At 47.0% G+C, this 18,849-nt stretch overlaps 1 protein-coding gene across 2 annotated transcripts in view; it reads left to right on the plus strand.

The window, feature by feature from the left end:
• Positions 1–18,849, plus strand: part of SPOCK1 (SPARC (osteonectin), cwcv and kazal like domains proteoglycan 1) — a 479,410-nt gene that overhangs the window by 46,419 nt on the left and 414,142 nt on the right. The window lies entirely within an intron of this gene.

Here is an 18,849-nt window from a genome sequence, read left to right on the forward strand (position 1 = left end):
GTCTGTTTATTGTTGCGTCGTACTCTCCCAAGCATTTAATACAGCACTCTGCACACAGTACGTGCTCAATAAATGCAATTGTATGAATGAGGTGTCTTAGAGGCAAGAGGAGTTGGGGGAATCACAGGTCAGATGGGAGGTCAGGGCTAGAAAGGGAGATTGAGAGTGTCCACTTAAGAGGTGGGAGCTGAAGCCAAGTGAGGAATAATACTAATTGTGGTATTTAGTAATAATAATAATAATGATGGCATTTATTAAGCGCTTACTATGTGCAAAGCACTGTTCTAAGCGCTGGGGAGGTTACAAGGTGATCAGGTTGTCCCACGGGGGGATCACAGTCTTCGTCCCCATTTTACAGATGAGGTAACTGAGGCCCAGAGAAGTTAAGTGACTTGCCCAAAGTCACACAGCTGACAAGTGGCAGAGTCGGGATTTGAACCCATGACCTCTGACTCCAAAGCCCAGGCTCTTTCCACTGAGCCACACTGCTTCTCAGTATTTAAGTGCTTACTATGTGCTAGACACTGTACTCAGTGCTGGGGTGGATATAAAGTAATTGGGTTGGATGCAGTCCCTGTCCCGCATGGGGCTCGTGGTCTTAATCCCCATTCATACATTCATTCAGTGGTATTTATTGAGCTCTTACTGTGTGCAGAGCACTGTACTAAGCACTTGGGAAGTATGAGTTGGCAACATATAGAGATGGTCCCTATCCAACAACAGGCTCACAGTCTAGAAGGGGGAGACAGACAACCAAACAAAACATGTGGACAGGTGTCAAGTCATCAGAATAAATAGAAGTAAAGCTGGATATACATCATTAACAAAATAAATAGAATAGTAAATATGTACAAGTAAAATGGAGTAATAAATCTGTACAAACATATGTACAGATCTTACATATCTTACATATATACCCATCTTACAGATGGCCCTACTGAGGCCCTACTGAGAGCTCACCTCCTCCAGGAGGCCTTCCCAGACTGAGCCCCCTCCTTCCTCTCCCCCTCCTCCCCCTCCGCCTTACCTCCTTCCCTTCCCCACAGCACCTGTATATGTGTATATTTGTTTGTTCGTATTTATTGCTCTATTTATTCTACTTGTACATATCTATTCTATTTATTTTATTTTGTTAATATGTTTTGTTTTGTTCTCTGTCTCCCCTTTCTAGACTGTGAGCCCACTGTTGGGTAGGGACCGTCTCTATGTGTTGCCAACTTGTACTTCCCAAGCGCTTAGTACAGTGCTCTGCACACAGTAAGCGCTCAATAAATACGATTGATTGATGGATGAGGTAACTGAGGCACAGAGAAGTGAAGTAGCTTGCCCAAGGCCACACAGCAGACAGGTGGCAGAGTCAAGATTAGAACCCAGGTCCTTCTGATTCCCAGTCATTATCCCGGTCTAACCACTAGACCACATTGCTTCCACCTAAAGACACTAATGGGCAAGTGCATCCCTCCCACTGTTAAGCCTCGTCTGAACCAGGTTCTGAACCAGCTCTTATTAACTCACCATAGGCAGGGAATGTGTCTACCAACTCTCCCCCAAGCGCTTAGTATGGTCTTCTGCACACAGTAAGCGCTCAATAAAAGTGATTGATTGAGACAGAGCCAAAGCAAAAGTCTTTTTTTTTTTACCATAGCTACAGAATTGAGCCGAGGAGTCCTGCACCATTGCGTAAGGCTGAATGGAAAGAGACAGTGGGTCTGGGGAGAGAATACCAGAAATGTAAGTTCATTTCATCTAGCAGGTTACATTTTATTCTATGGTCATTTGAAACCAAGGTTAAAGTTTCCAGCGACAGCTACATCGCACTTTAGAGTATATGTTAGGAGTGAAATTTCATGCACAGATGTCAAGCTATCTTTCAAGGAAATGGCATTTTTGTGTCATTACTGTGTAAGATACAGTGGGATGAAAATGCTTCCACTTTTTGTTCCAGTCACTATATTAAGACCATATTTCAGAATTCCACCACAGAGCGTACGTGTTTGCTGCTCGGTACGTCTGGCTGGAGGCACGGGGCCAGCCGAGCTCGGTATCTGAGCCGGGTAAGGTTGGGCCAGGAGGGCAGACTCATGGAGCCATTTCAGCCCTTTTGTTATTATGACATTCATTAAGCACTGTTTGTGTGTGTCAACCTGGGTGCTAAGTGCCAGGGTAGATACTAGATGCCCATTTGAAGGATTTGGATCATAAACCCCCTGCCATTTTCTCAGAGAGAGTGGAGCTATCCAGGCGCTCCAGATTTCTAAGCACATCAACAGTGTGGGAAGCAGCGTGGCGTAATGGATAGAGCGTGAGCCTGGGAGTCAGAGGACTTGGTTTCTAATTCAGGCTCTGTCAGTTGCCTGCTGTGTGGCCTAGGGTAAGTTACTGAACTTCTCTGGGCATCAGTTTCTTCACATATGAAATGGGAATTCAAAACCTGTTGTCCCTCCTATTTAGACTGTGAGCCCTACGTGGGACAAGAACTGTGTCCAACATGATTATCTTGCATCCACCCCGGTGCTTAGAACAGTGCTTGACACAAACTAAGCACTTAACAAATGCTGTAAAAGAAAAAAAAAAGCCCCTCTGTCATCCTCCCTCTCCAAGATCTCCCCACACCCCCATATACCCTTCATCCTTCTCATCCTACACAGATGAGCACTTGTGTACAGAACACTGTACTAAGAGCTTGGGAGAGTACAATATAACAGAATTGTTAGACATGTTCCCTGCCCACAACAAGCTTACAGTCAAGAAAACATTGCCAAAGCACCTTGCTTTAGTTATTTAATTTGCTCCCCACAACATCCCTGCAAGGTAGGTTTCAGTTGTCATTGTTATGCTCATTTTACAGATGGGGAAACTGAGGAGTGGGGCTGTTAAGTGGCTTGCCCAAGGCCACACAGTACACAAGCAATTATAATAATAATAGTATTTGTCAAGTGTTTACTATGTGCCAAGCACTGTTCTAAGCACTGGAGGGATACAAGGTAATCAGGTTGTCCAACATGGGGCTCACAGTTTGAGTCCCCATTTTACAGATGAGGTAACTGAGGCACAGAGAAGTTAAGTGACTTGCCCAAAGTCACACAGCTGACAAGTGACGGAGCCGGGATTAGAGCCCATGACCTCTGACTCCCAAGCCCGTGCTTTTTCCATTGAGCCACACTGCTTCTCAAGTGGCAGAGCCAGGGTTAGACCCCCAGACCTCTGACTTCCAGAACTGCAGCTCTCCCACATAGTGCTGTACCTCTAGGGGTTGTCACCTTTCATGGATTATATTGCGTGGTTTTGTCCTGTTTCCTTCTATTAGAAGCACCTTGTGGACGGAGAACATGTCTACTAACTCTTTTGTATGGTACTCTCTTGAACACTTAATACAGTGCTCTGCTTACAGTAAGGGCTGAATAAATACCATTGATTGATTGATTTAGAAACTCCTGGAGAGCAGAGATTGAGTTTTCTCCTGCCTCAGGAACATGTCTTGATGAGAAGTGCTGGTTGGCTGGCATTTTGCATTTTCTCCAGAAGGGAAAAGTCAGGAGAATTGTGCACACTGAATGAAGTACACTCAGTTCTTTCAAGTCATGGGTTTTGGCTAAAACACGTTTACGGTATTAGGGAATATTCTTCTGACAACGGACACCAGTTTTGCAAGAATGCCACCCCCATGTTATGAAAGAGTGCTCCACTCCAGCGGAGGCCCGTAAGGAGACTGATAAAATAGTGTAGCTATAAGAGCTTGGACGAGGGTGGTAGCAGTTTGGGTGGAGCAGCAGGGGAAGGTCAGGAAAATGTCGTGTGAGAGCTGAAAGACAGTGAGTAGTTGAGGATGACACCAAAGTTGTAGGCTTCTGGGATGGGGAAGATGGTGAGGTTATCGACTGAGATGGGAACAGGAGGAGGACGAGGAGAAGGAGGAGTGTGTTTAGGAGGGAAGATACAGAGTTCAGTTTTGGACATGTTCGGTTTGTGGTACCTGAGGGATATCCAGTAGAGACGTTGGAGGTGAGGGATTGTAGAAGCGGCGGGGCTTAGTGGCCAGACCATGGGCCTGGGAGTTGAAAGGACCTGGGGTTTAATCCCAGGTTTGCTGTGTGACTTAGAGCAAATCACTTAACTTCTCTGGGCCTCTCTTACCTCATCTGTAAAATGGAGATTAAGACTGGGAACCCCATGTGGGACAGGGATTGTGTCCAACCTGATTAACCGATCTCTACCCCAGGGCTTAGAACAGTGCTTGGCACATAGTAAGTGCTTAACAAGTACCATGATTATTATTTGCTGAGCGATGGATCTGAGTCAGCGGCACAGAGGTAAAGCTAAGAGAATGCATGATCTCTCTGAGAGAGGGAACCTAGAACAAAAGGAGTGGGGGACCCAGAACAGCTTTGCGGGGACACCGTCAGTATAAGGTTGAGTGGTAGATGAGGAGTCAGCAACAAACTGAGGAATGCTCAGTCTAAGGTAGTAGAAGCAGGTTAATATTGTGTCCACAAAATCCAGTGTTTCAAGGAGGAGGGAGTGGTCCGGACTGTCAAAAGTAGCTGAGAAGTCAAGGAAGATTAGGATAGGGTCAAACCCATTGGACCTCGCTGTGAGGAGGTCATTGGTGACCATAGAGAGGGCAGTTCTAGGTGAGTAAAGAGGTCAAAAATTCCCTGTAGCTGAACCAGAAGGACATTGGTGGAGAGGAAATGAAGGCAGCAGGTACAGATGACCCATTCCAGGAGTTTGGATAGGCCTGGGAACAACAGGGAGATGGTGTATAGCTGGAAGGGGTGGTGGGATCAAGCAAGGGTCTTTTGAATATGATGGAGACATGAACTTATTTAAAAGCCTAAGGGAAAGAGCCATCGGAGAGTGAAATGTGTACAATAGGAGGGAGGAAGAGGACGAAAGTGGAAACAGATTATTTTGGGAGGTATGATGTGTAGGAGGAGGCGGTGGATTTAGAAAGCAGACGGGAGACCATTTCTTGAGAAAAATCTGGGAAGCCAGAGGAAGTTGAAGGGGTTGGTACAGTGGCACTCAGTTATTTGACCCTGTGTCTGGTTACCTTGTTATCTCCCCTTACTGCCATAGCTATTCCTCTCATGTAAAAGACACATCCCCATTTGAGAGAGACTGTCTCCTGGGGAAGCAACATAGCCAAGTGGATAGAGCATGGCCTAGGAATCAGAAAGACTTGGGTTCTAATCCCAACTCTGCCACTTGTCGGCTGTGTGACCTTGGGCAAGTCACTTTGCTTCTCTGTGCCTCATCTTTGAAATGGGGATTAAGACTGTGAGCCCCTTGTGGGACAGGGACTGTGTCCAACCTGATTAGCTTGTATCTACCCCAATGCTTAGAACAGTGCTTGACACATAGTAAGCGCTTAACAAGTAACGTCGTCATCATCATCAAGTTCACCACTATTTTTAATGTGATCTTTGTGATCTTTGGTTTTCCTTACTGTCTGGAGGCCCCTAACTCTGTCACTGAATTGCTGGGTGACTTTGAGCTAGTCACCTGCCCTTTCCAGGCCTCAGTGGAATAATACTGTCACTTCCTTACCTCATCAGGCTATTGTCTGTAGATACTCAACTTTTGAGCACCTAGTAGGGATAATGCTTTGTTACATCTAAGGAGACACCATATCAGGTGTCTGACTCTACTATTAAGTCTACTGACCTGATCTCAACTGTAGCACATAGCTCCTAACAAGTGGAGCACATAGCTAGGATGGTAATATAGGTTGCATTGATAGACGAGTTCTGGTTTAAGGATATCCAGCCTTTTAAATGAAGTGGGCTGAGTTTATTGTGTAAATTCTATGAAGAAAACCCCTCATTCCCACCTCTGTGATGTTTGAGTTCTCCATGAGGAAAAGCTTAGCTTGACCTTCCAAGTCTAAGTTTAGCCATTCTCAGGCTCCTTCTCTTCCAGATTTTGGCGGGTTATGAGTGTGGGAGGAAGTGAGTTTTGAACTGGGCCCCAGACACAGATTGTTTAAGGGATGTGGGTTGGCGCTGTGTGGTTCTGCAGTCGTGAGTAACTACGATAACACCTACGTTATATTTTGTGGGCAGGAAAGCTAAGAATCCTGAGTCACTCTCATTCTTCAAATCTTGGAACTTTTATTTTTATAAGTCCTGAAGAAGAAAGCATTGCCAGGAGAAGTGGGATGCAGAAATAAGCCCAGAGGTGTCAGCCATTGCCACCCCTGTGGAGAAAAGGAAAACATGCAGAAAGAATTCTGAGTCCCCCTTTCTCGCCATTTTTTTCTTGAAACCTGACTTGTGTGTAGCCAAGTGCGTGCTCAGGTGCATTTCAGATCTGTTTACTAGTCGAAAAACCAGCTGCTGCCCTACCCTAGAGCACAGGAACAATTTGAAAATAGAAGTAAAAACTAGCTCCAAAAGATGGTTCACACTCACATTGCTGATCCATTCAGTGTCTCACGCTGTCATCCTCCTCCCTCTTTTTCCCCTTCTTTCTCCCGCTGCTTTCCTTTCTCTTTCCTTCCCCCTTCTCTCTTTCCTTCCCCCTTCTCTCTTTCCTTCCCCTCCTCTCTTTCCTTCCCCCTTCTCTCTTTCCTTCCCCCCTCTCTCTTTCCTTCCCCATTCTCTCTTTCCTTCCCCCTTCTCTCTTTCCTTCCCCCTTCTCTTTCCTTCCCCCTTCTCTCTTTCCTTCCCCCTTCTCTCTTTCCTTCCCCCTTCTCTCTCCTTCACCCCTTCCTCCTTCCCTCTTTCTCTTCTTCCCTTTCTTTCCCCTTCCTTCACCTCTCCTTTCTCTCTCCCCCTTCTTCCCCTTTCCTCTCTCCCTTTCTCCCACTTTCTATGCTCTCTTCCTCCCCCTTCCCTCTCTCCTCCCTTTGCCTTTTCTCTCTCCTTCCTCCCCACCTTTTCCATTATTATTATTATTATTTCCCCTATTATTCCTCTGCCTCCCCTCTCCACATCTCCCAGCCTCTCCCCTGTAATAATTGTGGTATTTACGTACTTACTATGTGCCAAGCACTGTACTGAGATACAGGATAATCAGGTTGGACAAAATCCCTGACCCATATGTGACACGCAGTCAAAATAGGAGGGAGAACAGGAATCGAATCCTCATTTTACAAATGAGGAAACTGAAGCCCAGGGAGTTTGTGACTTCTCCATTGTCACAGGGCAGTTAAGTGGCAAAGCTGGAGTTAGAACCCAGGTCCCCTGTCTCCCAGGCCCATGCTTTTTTCTCTAGCCTTCACATTCTTATTGGTCTCCCTGCCTCTAACCTCTCCGTCCTCCAGCCTCTAGTTCACGCTGATGCCCGGATTATGTTCCTGAAACATTGCTCAATAAGTATCTTTGTTCCCCTCAAAACTGTCCTATGGTGATCCACCTCCCTCCTCCTCAAGAACAGACTCCTTGCCTTTGTTTTGAAGATTGTCCCCCTTACTTCTTCACCTTGCCCTTATTTGTTAAAGGCTTACTGTGTGCAGGGCACTGTACTAAGCGCTTGGGAGAGTACAGTATAACAATATAACAAACACATTCCCTGCTCCCAAAGAGTTTACAATCTTGAAGGGGAGACAGACATGAATATAAATAAATTATAGAATGTACATAAGTTCCGGCGGTGGGGGGGGGGGGGGCGGGGGATGAATTCATTCATTCATTCAATCGTATTTATTGAGCACTTACTGTGTGCAGAGCACTGTACTAAGCGCTTAGGAAGTACAAGTCGGCAACATATAGAGACGGTCCCTACCCAACAACGGGCTCACAGTCTAGAAGGGGGAAACAAACAACAAAACAAAACATGTAGACAGGAGTCAAAATAGAACAAATAGAATTAAAGCTATATGCACATCATTAACAAAATGAATAGAATAGTAAATATGTACAAGTAAAATAGAGTAATAAATCTGTACAAATATATATACAAGTGCTGTGGGGAGGGGAAGGAGGTAGGGCGGGGGGTTGGGGGAGGAGAGGATAAAGGGGGCTCAGTTTGGGAAGGCCTCCTGGAGGAGGTGAGCTCTCGGGCTTTGAAGGGAGGAAGAGAGCTAGCTTGGCAGATGTAAGGAGGGAGGGCATTCCAGGCCATGGGAAGGACGTGGGCTGGGGGTCGACGGCGGGACAGACGAGAACAAGGTACAGTGAGGAAGTTAGCGGCAGAGGAGCGGAGGATGCGGGCTGGGCTATAGAAGGAGAGAAGGGAGGTGAGGTAGGAGGGGGCGAGGTGATAGCCTTGAAGCCGAGGGTGAGGAGTTTTTCTTGATTTGTAGGTTGACAGGCAGCCACTGGAGATTTTTGAGGATGAATGAAGGGAGCAAGTCAGGGCGACACCGTGGAACCCTTGCTCGCAATGTCCCCCGGTCATGGAACCCCCACCCATATCAAGGGCTCAACAAATACTATTGAATGAATGAATGAATGAAAATCTGCCAGGTGTCAGCCTGCCTCACCTTCAAAACCCTCTTAAAATCCCACCTCCTCCAGCAAGCCTTCTCTGAATGATCGTCAGTACCTCTCAGTTGCCTCTTACACTTACGTATTTATACCTATCCTCAGCACTATTTGTTTGAACATTTGATTTCATTCTGTTCCCACTGCTTCTGAATATTTCTGTCTGTCTCCCTTATTAGCACAGGCTTCTTGAGAGTAGAGACTGCATGTGGTATTTCATTTCATCTCCCCAGGAGCTTAATAATCAATACCGTTGTTACGAGTACTAGTACTACTACTACTGTTCTAAATAATAATAATAATAATAATAATGGCATTTATTAAGTGCTTCTATGTGCGAAGCACTGTTCTAAGCGCTGGAATGCTTGGAATAGTACAGTAGAAGCACAAAATGCATTCCCTGCCTACCAGGAGTTTGAGAGGAGAGACTGCCGGTTTTGCAAACAGACTAATTGAGGCGAGCCATCTCTGGGACAGCCCAGTTTAGGGTGGTCTGGGGATGACATTTTATATGTTTGTTTTTAAGCAATTTTGGGAAATATCCTGTGACTTGTCATGCCCAGAGGATGATTGATTGATGGTCTCTGTGGAAATGTATGCAGGAGCACATGAGAGTAGATTATAAAGCCTATTGTAGTCAAGGCTCGTGTTTATTGAGCACTTACTATGTGCAGAGCGCCTAGGAGAGTACAGTACAACAGAATTATCAGAAATGTTCCCTGCCTATAACGAGCTTGTGGTTTAGAGGGGCAGACATTAATATGAATGAATAAGTAATTTATAATATGTAATTTAAAGATATGTACATAGTTCTATGGTGTTGGGGGTGGGGTGAATATCAAATGCACTCAATAAATATGATTGAATGAAGGAATGACCGTCTAAAGGTCACAGATTGAAGTGCACAAGGGAGAGCAAGCTGGGAAAAAGAGGGCTTAACAGGGGAAGCCCTCAGAGAAGATGTGACCTTAATAATTCTTTGAAGGTGGAGAGAGTGGTGGTCTGGCATATATGGAAGGGGAGGGAGTTCCAGGCTGTGGGGAGGATGTGGGAAAGGGTTCAGCGTCGAGTTCTGGCAGCGGAGCGCAGTGTGTGGGCTTGGCTGTTATTAGGAGATTAGGGAGGTGAGGTAGTACGGGGCAAACTGAATGAGTGCCTTAAAGCCAATTGGAAGGTGTTTCTCTTTGATGCGGAGGTGATTAGGCAGCCATTGGAGGTTCATTCATTCATTCAATCGTATTTATTGAGGACTTACTGTGTGCAGAGCACTGTACTAAGCGCTTCGGAAGTACAAGTACAAGCAACACATAGAGACTGTCCCTGCCCAACAACGGGCTCACAGTCTAGAATGGGGAGACAGACAACAAAACAAAACATGTAGGCAGATGTCAAGATCGTCAGAACAAATAGAATAATAGCTATATGCACATCATTAACAAAATAAATAGAATAGTAAATATGTACAAGTAAAGTAAATAGAGTAATAAATCTGTACAAATATATACAAGTGCTGTGGGGAGGCGAAGGAGGTAGGGCGGGGGGATGGGGAAGAGGAGAGGAAAAACGGGGCTCAGTCTGGGAAGGCCTCCACTTTGGGGAGCTCAGACCTGATGGAGTTGATTTTACTAATGAAGTAGAAGACCAGATCGTTGGGCGTGAGGAATGGAGGAGGGGGAGGAACAGGGGGCCTGAGAAGGGAGTTAAACGTATGGAACAGCTGATGAGGATGAGAAAGAAAGTCAGTAAGGGAGGAGAAATAGTTTTGCCTGGCAGAGGAGAGGGCAGAGTTAAGGCAAGAAAGGATAAACTTGAAGTGAACAAGGTTGGCTTGGTGTTTAGACTTTTGCCAGCAGTGTTCAGCAGCTCAAGCATAAAAGCGAAGGAGGCGGACAGTGGCAGTGATCCAAGGCTGTGGGTTAGTGGTACGAGAGCGGTGAAGGGAAAGGGGAGTGAGCGAGTTGTTGAGTAGAGAGGGTGGAGTTGAGAGCAGTAATCTTGTCATCAAGATTGGGTAGAATGGATAGGGAGGCAAGGTGGGGTGTGATGCGCTGAGAAAGATGGATGGGGTTGAGAGAGCGGAGGTCTCTGTGGGGTAGTAATATAGATTTATGGGGGGAGGTTCTTGAGGAGTGGGGAGACATGGACTGATCGAACATTTTTGTGGCTAAATGATCCGTGCAGCAGAGTGAAGTATGGATTCCATACTTCAGTCCATACTTCACTGCACGGATCATCTTTCTACAGAAGCGTTCAGGGCATGTCACCCCCCCCCCCCCCCCCCCCCCCCGTCTCAGAAATCTCCAGTGGTGGCCTATCCACCTCCGTATCAAACAAAAACTCCTCACCATTGGCTTTAAAGCACTCCATCACCTCACTTCTCTCTTTCTACAACCCAGCCCGCACACTTTGCTCCTCTGGTGCTAACTTTCTCACTGTGCCTTGATCTCCCCGGTCTCACCGTTGACCTCTGTTCCATGTCCTACCTCTGGCCTGGAATGCCCTCCCTCCTCAAATCTTCCAGACAATTACTGTCCCCCTCCTTCAAAACCTTACTGAAGGCACATCTCCTCCAAGAGGCCTTCCCAGACTAAGCCCCACTTTTCCTCCTCTCCCACTCCCTTCTTTGTCTCCCTGACTTGCTCCCTTTGCTCTTCTCCCCCCCCCCCAGCACTTATGTATATATCTGTAATTTTATTTATTTATATTGATGTCTATTTGTATTGATGTCTGTCTCCCTCCCTCTAGAGTGTGAGCTCATTGTGGGCAGAGATTTTCCCTCTTTATTGTTGTATTGTACTTTCCCAAGTGCTTAGTACAGTGCTACACACACAATAAGTGCTTAGTAAATATGAATGAATGAATAAATGAATTGGACTGGGGAGAGACAGGAGGCCAAGAGGTCAGTGAGGAGGCAGGTGAAGTAGTTAAGGCAGGATAGAGTGAGTGTTTGGATCAACATAGTAGCAGTTTGCTAAAATCTATTCTTCTGGATTTAGTGACATTGAATATGTGGGTGGAATAATAATTATGGTATTTGTTAAGAGCTTACTATGTGCCAAGCACTGTTCTAAGCGCTGGGAGATGCGTCGAGGACAATGCCAAGATTACAAGCTTGTGAGATAGAGATGGTAGTGGTGTCTACAGTGATTGGGAGGACAGGGTTTTGGTGGGAAGATAAGGAGTTCAGTTTGTACATGTTTAATCTGAGGTGTCAGCAGGGCATCCAGGTAGATATGTCCTGAAGGCAGGAGGAGATGCATGATTGCAAGGAAGGGAAGAGGTGACATATAGATCTGGGAATCATCTGCATAGAGATGGCAATTGAAGCCATGGGAATGAATGTGTTCTCCAAAGGAGTGGATGTAGAGGGAGAATAGAAGGGGACCTATAACTGAGCCTTGAAAGACCTATACTGTCAGAGGGTGAGAGGCAGAGGATGAATTAACCAGAGAGATTGAGGAGCTGTCAGAGAGATAGAAGAACCAAGAGAGGAAGTGTCAGTTAATCCAAGGTTGGATAAAGTTTCAAGGAGAAGGGGGTGGTCTATAGTGTCAAAGGCAGCTGAGAGGTCTAGGAGGATTAGGATGGAGTAGAAGCCATCAGATTTGGCAAGAATAAGGTCATTGGTTACCTTAGGACTATTTCTGTGGAGTGAAGAGGGTGAAGCCAGATTGGAAAGGATCTAGGAGAGAGTTGGAGGAGAGAAAGTGAAGACAGCAGCTGTAAACAACTCTCTCAAGAAGTTTCTCAAGGAGTTTGGAGAGAAATGGGGTGGTAACTGGAGGGAGCCATGAGGTCAAGGGAGGGTTTTGTTTTTTTAAGGATGGGGGTAAGTATGTTTGAAAGTAGGGGGAGAGAAGTGGTTGAAAAGTGAACAGTTAAAAATGGCAGTCAAGGAGGAAAGAAGGGAGGGTATGAGTGTTTTGAAAAGGTATGAAGGGACGGGGCCAGAAGCACAGGTGGGGGGGCGGGTAGATTTAGAGAGGAGGTGAGAGATTTCATTTTGAGTTACTGCAGGTAACAGAAAGAGTCAAAGAGGGTGGAGGAGGAGTTGGGGATTGGATAGGAGCAAGGGACATTTTAGGGAGATCACACCTGATGGTTTCAATTTTGTTGATGAAGTATGTAGCCAGGTCATTAGGGGAAAGAGATGGTGGGGGCCAGGGGACAGGAAGTTTGAGAAGGGAGTTGAATGTTTGGAACAGCTGGCAGTGGATATAGGAGTGAATTAGTAAGGGGAAGTATGTTGTTGAACAGTGGAGGAGGCCGAATTGAAGCAGATAATAATGAATTGAATAAATGAATGAGTGAATTTAAGGTGGACAAGGTCAGAAAGATATTTGGAATTCCTCCAACAATGCTCCGCAGCTAACTCACTGGAGCGGAGAAAGCGTACCGTGGAGGTGATCCAGGGTTACCAGTTAGTGGTATGAGAGCAAGGGAGTGCAGCTCAATGGAGAGGGTAGTGTTGAGTGTTTTGATTTGTAGGTAGTTTGGTTATGGTGACCAAATGGGGTACTGTGGCTGTGGAATACTAGAGGGGGTCAAAAAAATGGAGATCTGTGTGAGGGAAAAGGACAGATTGTCAAGGTGTGGGTTAATGGAAAAGACAGGAGGTGAGGAGGTAGTGGTTAGAAGAATTTCAGAATTGGTGAAGGTAGAGATTGTATAGTTACTGGTTCAAGTTTGTGATTGAGTGAGGTGGGATGGATAAGGACGTCATCGGAGTGAAGGAATGAGAGGAGGTGTACAGTGGAGGGATCATTGGGGGCATCCACATGAATATTGAAGTCCCCAAGGATCAGTGTAGGGCTAGAGAAGGAGAGAAACAATGTGAGAGAGGGAGCAAAATGGTTCAGAAAATTGGAGCTGGATTCTGGGTGGGGGGCAAAGAGGGTGCGTAGATGCCACGACTAATAATTGGAGTGGGAGATAAAAGTGGATGGTATGGGTTTCAAAGGAAGGGAAAGAGAGGCATGGGGGAGGTTGGATGGTATGAAAGCGGCATTGGTGAGTGATAAGGAAGCCGACTCCTTCCCCTTTCCCTCTCTGGGGGAGTGGGAGAAGATGAGGGCTCTCTAGAAAAAACAGCCGGGGAGATCTTGTCATCTGGAGAGACCCAGGTTTCAGTAATGGCAAGGAGGAGCAGTGACTGGATCAGGAACAGACTGTGAGCCCATTGTTCGGTAGGGATTATCTCTATTTGTTGCCAAATGGTACTTTCCAAGCGCTTAGTACAGTACTCTGCATGCAGTGCTCAATAAATATGATTGAATGAATGAACAGGTCATCAATGAAAGAAGCTCCCCAAAATGGAGTGGAGGCTCCACCAGCCACACTTGGCTAAAGCAGTAGGGGGTTGGGGATGGTACGAAGGGTAGGATGGGGTTGAATGGGGGTGGGCTGGCAGGGGCCAGTGCAGGGGGGCGGTGGAGGTACATGGCAGAGGGGCTAGAGTGTGAGAGAAGGAAAGTCCTGAGCCTGCATCAACTGATCTGTAGACTCAGTGGCTAAAGCAGGTTCCTCTAGTAGGGGGTGACTCAGCAGCCTGCTGGCGTGGGGGAGGGAATCCACAAGTTGATGGGTGACTGATGACAGCTGTTATTTCCTTGGTGGGTCGGCTCCCCTTAGGGGATTGGCAATTCCTTCCTTGGTGCAGATGACCTAGGCTTCCGGGGCAGAGGGTGGGGAGATTCAGGGGACTGGGTTCCCTTCTCGGGCCTCCCGTTGGGGAGGACTGGAGAGGGGTGATGATCCTCCCCTTTGCTTATTCCTCAGGCACCCACGTACAGAGGGCAACCCTTCTCTCAGGCGTGATCCCAGGACTCCAGGGTGAGGGGAAGGAGGCTCCGCGTCCCTTCCAATCATGGTGATCCAAGGTCTCCCTGCGGTGGAGGGAGGGGCGGGGGATAGTGAAGACCATTCTCTGGCCTCACTTTTTTTTTTTTTTAATCCGTGGCTTGCCAAGTGGTCCCTGGGGTGGTCGCTGGCCCTTCTCTCTGGCACAATCTTAGGCCTCCTGTGTGAGGGGAGGGCTGGAGGGCTCAGCATCCCTTTCCTCCAGGTAGATCCCATCAAGAGTCAAGGAACCCTGAGATGCCATTTGACCCATCTCCTTGCCCTCAGTCCCAAATGTGCCAACTCAGTGCAGACAGATAAGTCTCCATCCTTGTCTTCTAGGCCTCCCAAGAGACTCCATGCCTTTCGCCGATAGCCATCGTCAGTCTTTCCTCACCACTGGACTGCCTCCTCGAGTTGGGGAGCAGGGTTGTGGCCTGACAACACACTTTTTCAGCTTATCTAGTTTGACGAGTTGTGCCGTCCATCTGATCTGGTCTTTCTCCCTTTCACTTGAGCTTTATGTACATAGAAACAAAAAGGAATTTCAGCATGCTTCCACAGTTGAAATCCAAACAAAATAGCACATAAGATTTCCTCTAATCCAATCACTCTGCTTTTTCCCTGCTCCAAATTGGAGCCAGGCTGACATTTAAATAATTAATGAGCATGATTTTGGCAAATTTCTCCAGTCCCATCCGCATCCTTTTTGGTTTGCTTAAATTGATGGCGCCATTTCAGACAACTCTTTGTTGTCCTCCCAGGCCTTTGATCCTTTAGTGCAAATCTAAATACCCTTGTGGCACATTGATCTTAGTTGGGCCAGCTAGCACCTGCTGTTTCCATTGGGCCATCCCCACTGCTGAAGTTCTAGCTTCACTGGGAGTGGGGACTGGAGAAGGAAGAATGCCTGCCTGTGGACTCCCAGAACTGCATCTGGGAGGCTGCCCAGGCCATACCTGGCTATGCTTCTGGAGAGACCTGAAAATTCATTTCCGGGAGGTGTCCCAAGGGCCTGGGTCTGGATACATGGTCTGGCTGTGGGGCGGATGTCTCTGCGATTGGTGGCTGAGCTGTGACCTTGCAGGGGCTGAGCAAAGGGACAGGTCCAGGATGGTGAAAGTTTGCCCTTGCTGAGAGGAGCCTCTATTTACTTGTCCATATTTATGTGGAGAGTGGGTTTCCTTTTTGATCTCTTTGGGCTTGAAGGAGAAACCCTAAAGGATCTACCTGGACAGGTAATGATAATAATAATAATAATAATAATAATAATAATAATGGCATTTGTTAAGCGCTATGTGCCAAACACTGTTTTAAGCACTGGGGAGGTTAAAAGGTGATCAGGTTGCCCCACGGGGAGCTCACAGTCTTCATCTGCATTTTCCAGAGAAGTGAAGTGACTTGCCCAAAGTCACACAGCTAAGTGGTGGAGTCAGTATTTGAACCCATGACCTCTGACTCCAAAGCCCGGGCTCTTTCCACTGAGCCATGCTGCTTCCCAGCCGTCCCTAGATGGGCAGCTGGGCAGATGGACAGATGGGCAGCTGTCCCTAGATCCCTAAGGGGAGTTCTCCAGTGGGTCAGGGAGCCTGATTCATTCAGTCGTATTTATTGAGCGCTTACTGTGTGCAGAGCACTGTACTAAGTGCTTGGGAAGTACAAGTCGGCAACATATAGAGACGGTCCCTACCCAACAACGGGCTCACAGTCTAGAACGGGGAGACAAACAACAAAATAAGACATGTAGACAGGAGTCAAAATAGAACAAATAGAATTAAAGCTATATGCACATCATTAACAAAATTAATAGAATAGTAAATATGATGGTTAGCTGTCGCCTGTACCAGGGTGTTACACTGACAGTAGCTGGGTGACATTATTTTGATGCCCTCTTTTTTATGGTAATTGTTAAGGGCTTACTATGTGGCAGGAACTGTGCTAAACCCTGGGGTAGATACAAACTAGTCAGGTTGGACACATTCCATGTCCCACATAGGACTAAGTCTTAATCCCCATTTTACAGAGAAGGTAACGGGCACAGAAAAGTTAAGTGACTTGCTCAAGGTCACACAGCAGATAAGACACAGAGCCGGGATTAGAACCCAGGTCCTCTGACTCCCAGGCCATGCCCTTTCCATTGGGCCAAGCTTCTTTCTAGCATACACTACCATACATTGCCCCTGACTTTGGACCCTGACATTCCAAGGCTGAAGATTGTGCTAAAAGGCCTGCAAAATGTGAGGACTTGGCAAAGCCCCCACCTCCGCAGCACCCTTGGCCTCTCTGGCCCACAGCAAGCCTCCTCCTCTCGGGGCTTCCCAGGCTGAAGTGGGAATCCCTGGCCTCTACTCCATCCTAATCGCTCTTGACCTCTCAACTTCCTTCAACACTTTGACCACCCGCTTCTCCTGGGAACATTATCCAACCCCTATTTCACTGACACTGTCCTCTCCTGGTTCTCCTCCTATCTCTCTGGCCATAATTCTATTTATATTGATACTATTGATGCCTGTTTACTTGTTTGGATGTCTGTCTCCCCCCTTCTAGACTGTAAGCCCATAGTGGGGAGGGATTGTTTCTTGCTACTGCTGAATTGTACTTTCCAAGCTCTTAGTACAGTGCTCTGCACACATTAAGCACTCAGTAAGTACAGTTGAATGAGTGAATTCTCAGTCTCTTTCACAGGTTCCTCCTCTGCTTCCCACCCCCTAACTGTGGGAGTTCCTCAAGGTTCAGTTCTGGGTCCCCTTCTATTCTCCATCTACACCCACTCCCTTGGAGAACTCATTTGCTCGCATGGCTTCAATTACCACCTATGCAGATGATTCCCAAATATACATCTCCAGCCCTTGTTTCTCTGTCCCTCTCTGCAGTCTCACATTTTTCATTCTGCCATCAGGACATCTCTACTTGAATGTCCTGCCATTACCTCAAATGTAACAAAACTCCTTATCTTCCCACCCAAACCCTGTCCTCCCCTTGACTTTCCCACCACTGTGGACAGTACTGCCATCCTTCTTGCTTCACAGGCCCTAACCTTGGCGTCACCCTTGACTCCTCTCTCTCATTCCACCCACATCTTCAATCTATCACTAAATCCTGGTTCGACCTTCACAACATTGCTAAAATCCACCCTTTCCCCTCCGTCCAAAGTGCTACCACGTTAATCCAAACACTTATCCAATCCTGTCTTGATTACAGCCTCTTTGCTGACCTTCTTACCCCGTCTCTTCCTCACTCCAGTTCATACCTCCGCATCAAAGAAAAATCCTTGTTTTTTGTTATAAAGCACTAATCACCTTGCCCCATCCTACCTCACATCTCAGGCCTCTACTGCCAGCCTACTCACTGAACCTTGGTCTCATCCATCTTACCTCCGACTTCTCCCCCAAGTCCTGCCTCCTGCATGGAACACCCTCCCTCCTCATATCCGACAGACAGTTACTCTCCCCACCTTCAAAGCCTTATGGAAGGCACAATTCCTCCAAGAGGCCCTCCCTGACTAAGCCCTCATTTCCTCTTTTGTGTCTCCCAGATTTGCTCCCTTTATTCATCACCCTTCCTCAGCCCCACAGCACTTATGTACATATCCATAATTTATTTATTCATATGAATGTCTGTCCCTCTATACTGTAAGCTCATCGTGGGCAAGGAATGTGTTAGTTATATTGTTCTGTTCTATTCTCCCAAGGGTGTAGACAGGGCTCTGCACACAGTAAGTGATCAATAAATACCATTGATTGAAGTGGGAGGGGGAAAAGAAGATCTCTGACAAGCTAACTGGGTAAAGAAGCCTGCCATCTTAGGTTCCAATTACATCCTGGAATTAACTCTTTGAAGGCTGCACCCTGAACAGATTAGTCGGGCAATCTGAGAGTGACTTTCCCAAAGACTTGCAGAGGGTTGAGCGGTCCGTGTGGGAGTAGAGCTAATCAGCAGCACAAGGCTCGGGAATCACCAAATGCAGGTGATGTTTATACCAAGTTTCTGCCAGCCTGATTGATGAGCAGTGCCTGGAGGGAACATTTAGGGAAGAAACAGTGGCCAAGGGGGCGTCTCTGGAACTCAAAGCAGACATTCATCTGACTGAGCTATCTGGCTCCCGGGGACCCCTTCTGTAGTCAGGGATTAATTCAAGTCTTGGTATGCCCATTTATGGTCCCTATAAAGATTTCTGACAGTGCCGTGCCACACCCGGGCTGCATCTACATTCGAGAGGCTTAAGTATTAAGGGAAAATGGCTGCCAGGCTTCCTGTGGAGAGACTGCTAAGGGAGGGATCAAAGTTCACCGATGGGGGGCTTGGAGCCCCTGCCTCAAGCCTTTGGGTATGTCCTTAAAGCCAGGAGGGATGTTGGGGAGTGTTTATCCTCCTGCAGTTCTCAGACTGCGACTCTAGATCAGAAGGGAAGTGGGAGGGCAGGATGAAAGGAAAAACTAGGGCCTTGGGAAAAGAAGGAGTCCTCTTGGAGTTGCTCCAACTTCTGCTGTTTTTCCCACTGTGCTTGTGGGCCATGCTGAATGTGCTCCTCAGTTCAGTTTTCCTCACAGCCCCTGTTCAAGGCTCCCAAGGAGACTGCATG

The sequence above is a fragment of the Tachyglossus aculeatus genome, chromosome X1 (genome assembly GCF_015852505.1).
Source record: "Tachyglossus aculeatus isolate mTacAcu1 chromosome X1, mTacAcu1.pri, whole genome shotgun sequence".
Classification (NCBI taxonomy): domain Eukaryota; kingdom Metazoa; phylum Chordata; class Mammalia; order Monotremata; family Tachyglossidae; genus Tachyglossus; species Tachyglossus aculeatus.